Source organism: Hemicordylus capensis, chromosome 4, assembly GCF_027244095.1.
Source record: "Hemicordylus capensis ecotype Gifberg chromosome 4, rHemCap1.1.pri, whole genome shotgun sequence".
Taxonomy (NCBI): Eukaryota; Metazoa; Chordata; class Lepidosauria; order Squamata; family Cordylidae; genus Hemicordylus; species Hemicordylus capensis.
Window position 1 is genome coordinate 272,254,123 of NC_069660.1, and position 3,447 is coordinate 272,257,569.

Genomic DNA, 3,447 nt, shown 5'->3' on the forward strand with positions numbered 1-3,447 from the left:
AATTGCTTACCAAGTTTGCAATGAGACGCTGTGTTTGTCACAAAACCCCATCCCCCTCTTTATATGCACAGATGACTGCTTTTATAATCCATTTAAAATAATATACTTGCCACTAGGTGGCTATTTCTGATCTGATCATTTTACCATTTTAATTACATTTTTAATATCCTGGCTGCATAAACAAAGATAAATTACAAGTGTTGTGCAATCTAGCCGCTAGCTCAGGCACAATCTGTAATAATATCGGCTTTTGTTTGTGCCTCCTCTTAATTAGATTCTGAAATCTAGGCTTTTATCAATCAATAATTTTAATTTCAGAATTGCCTTTTGATCTTACATTTCATGTTTGTTTGCGGAAAATGATCAGTAGGACAAAGCTGATAATTTATGCAGAAACAATCTCTCTGCAGAGTTACAAGCACATTCCAAGCCATCAACAGCAAACCTACAGTCTGAGCTTGACACAGGTCTAATTAGCATGCAGATATGCCACCTCATTGGCAATTCAAATTGCTTTTTTTATAATGTACCTCAAATTGTGCTACTCAAACACTGTATTTGATTTCCAAAGCCCCCTGGGCATCCCATAATGTTTCCCTTCATCCCGGGTATGAAGCATTTATTGAACAATCTGCTACGACTCTGGCTATCTTTTCGGGGGGAAACCACACACCTAAACATTGTAACCCTGGGACCAGCTTTTCTTCTTGTCAGACAGCAACTTGTTCTTCTGCGGCATTCTGTGTGCCACACATTTGTAGGCTTAGCAATGATATGTTACCTTGTGAGTGTCTGCTCCCACTGAGGCTGTTCTATAGAGGGCTTCATTCCGGTGCCACTCATTTCAGAAAAAGGGGGAGGATGTCTACCGAGCACATATTAATATGCGGCACATAACCACGTCTCCGAATGCCAGCCTTCCATTCTTCATTAAACAAAATGGTTGGATTGCAGTGATTGTCCCCCCCCCCTTCACATGCATACACATTCTTTCTCACTCATTCACACAGACACACACGCACACACACACACTTTTCTTCCCCCCCACTCTATTTTGGTATCATGCACACAAACATTCATGCTTGCCTTTAACAGAGCATTGCGATGTTGCTCTCGTGAGTTTTGTGTCCCAAGTTGCATGCAGATTGCATGATATACAAGGAGCGTCCTGCCAACATCAGGGCCTCTCCTTTTTTGCCATGCAGCAGCAACAAGTGGCAGAATCAATGGTGTACAGTTATTCAGCAATGTAATTCATTTCACTGCCTTGGCATCGAGCCAGATCCACCATCTGTCTCTCTCTCTCTCTCCTCTCTCTCTCTCTCTCTCACTTGAATTTGTCCTACATTTCGTAACGTTACATGCTTGCCATCCTTATTCTGTGCCAGAGATACAGCAGGCTCTCACCCCCATTCCGGTGTGCAGTTCTCAGAGTTCGGTGCCACTTTGGATACTCCAGTTCGATGCCAAGAGAAGAAAAGGGTAAGCAAGAAACAAAGGAATAACTGCAGGGGGGGAGAAATGGTGTTCCTGTATCCAGTTGCCACTGCCTCGTAGGATTGTTTTTATTTAAAGCATTGAGATGGATCCATCTCACGAGGGAACTTTTCCGGCTTCGTTAGTATATCTTCATTTTCTTCGTCAGATGCTGGCACGCCACGCCACTGCAGAGCTTTGTTGGATACCTGCAGATCCCTGCCACCAAACAACCTCCTGCATTGGAAATTGGGTGACTACGCCAGGATCTTATGCGTGCTTGCTGTTTGAAGCTGCAGAAAAGTGAATAATCAATTAAGTATTGATTTCTTGTAAGATTTGGTAAATTTCAAAGGCAAGACAAAGAGGATGGCTTAAGGAAAGCACTGCAGGGACTTGGCGTAAATTAGACAACTAACAGCAGTGCAGAATAAAATAACACCTCAACTGAATATTTCCTTGGAAGAATTAGCACTAGCTATTGGAAGAGGATGGTGGATTTAATCAAGACAGCAGGCACGCTCGAGTTTTTAACCGTGAACCTGAAAGAGGAGCTAATTATAACCACCTTTTTCTATATGGAGCTAATTTGACTGAATGGATGCAAATGTGCTTTATTTATGGATGAGGAAGCAAGCCTTACAGCACTGACTTTAGGATCGTTGCATATGCTAAGCATTACAGCATCTCTTAAAATTAAAAGCTACAGTACATTTTTGTATATTGAGAAGGTATTTATATGTAGAGGAAAACGTAACGGTGCAAGAGAATCATCAGAACAATGTACCATAGCATTTAGAGGGTCTAATTATAATTTTGCAGCCTCTTTGTTTTCCCTTATTTAGTATTTATTGTTCCACTTTTGCTTGCAATGGGCTATAGCAACCAATAAATGTATATTTCAAATGATCAGAATGTTCAGTGTAATTTATTAATTGTCTTTCGGTTTTCTTAATGTGTTTCTCAAGTATTCAGTAGTAATGTATGGTGAAAGAAGGTGTAATGGCATTCGGTGTCTATTATTATTGTTGTTGTTGTTGTTATTTTGTAATCTTACAAAGCTGACTATAGAGGTTCTCCTGACTGATGAACTCTATATTTGTGAAAGGAAGCAAAAATGTTCCAATTTGGGGGCACTGACATTACAATGGACACTATATTGTATCCTCAGTGAAAGGAGGATTGTTGTGTTTTTGACTCTGAAGAATGTTCTTGGTCAGTTAACTCCTTCTCTTCTGATGGTGGTAAACAAATGTACTTTTTATGAAGAAAAATGCTGCAATAGATGTATCGTTATTTTTGTAGTGTCATATTCAAAGTCTAAGCTCCCCACACCATTTATTATTGGTTCTCTCGCTTCCTTTTTTTACTCCAGTTATGTCTCTTTGTTTCTTTCTCCCTTGACTTCGTTCCCCCCCCCCATATTTGTTGTCTTACAAGCTACATTCCCTGAGCAACCACAGGAACCAAGTTACATTAAGCTTCAACACAAAGACGATGTAAGAATAATGAATCCTCATTTGCATCGACATTTGTATTCAGATTTGCCAGGCTATAAACTTGGCAGATCAAGCGGAATATTAAGTAGAGGCTTCCATTGTAAATTGTGTGTCTTGCAGTTGCTCAGTCGGTTTTCCCATTTGTTGTGCTATGCATGTGCCCATGTGTATCTGGGATGGCAGGTGGAGTCTTATGGCTACTTGATTTCTGAGTGTATTGGCCTTCTTACTCTTTCAGCATACGATGTCAACGTTTTCGTTTCAAGATATAAGGTGACATGTGATTGGAGTATTAACTCTAGCGTCTGGGGACCATGTAAAAGAATTCTTTAAGCAAACAGATAAACATGGTTATGAAAGCAAACAAATCCCTTGTAGTAACTGGAGATTTGATTTCAGTGCTTTGCTTAGAAAGACTCCAAAGAAAAACATACATAATCACCCTTAACTGCTGTGTAGCATGATATATTAT

The 3,447-nt window shown here is 40.0% G+C and overlaps 1 long non-coding RNA gene across 1 annotated transcript; it reads left to right on the plus strand.

Moving 5' to 3' along the window:
- Positions 1 to 963: 963 nt before the first annotated feature.
- Positions 964 to 2,385, plus strand: LOC128321949 (uncharacterized). Its single transcript, XR_008305433.1, has 2 exons — positions 964 to 1,482; positions 1,646 to 2,385. It is a non-coding gene; the product is annotated as an uncharacterized LOC128321949 (long non-coding RNA).
- Positions 2,386 to 3,447: the final 1,062 nt, after the last annotated feature.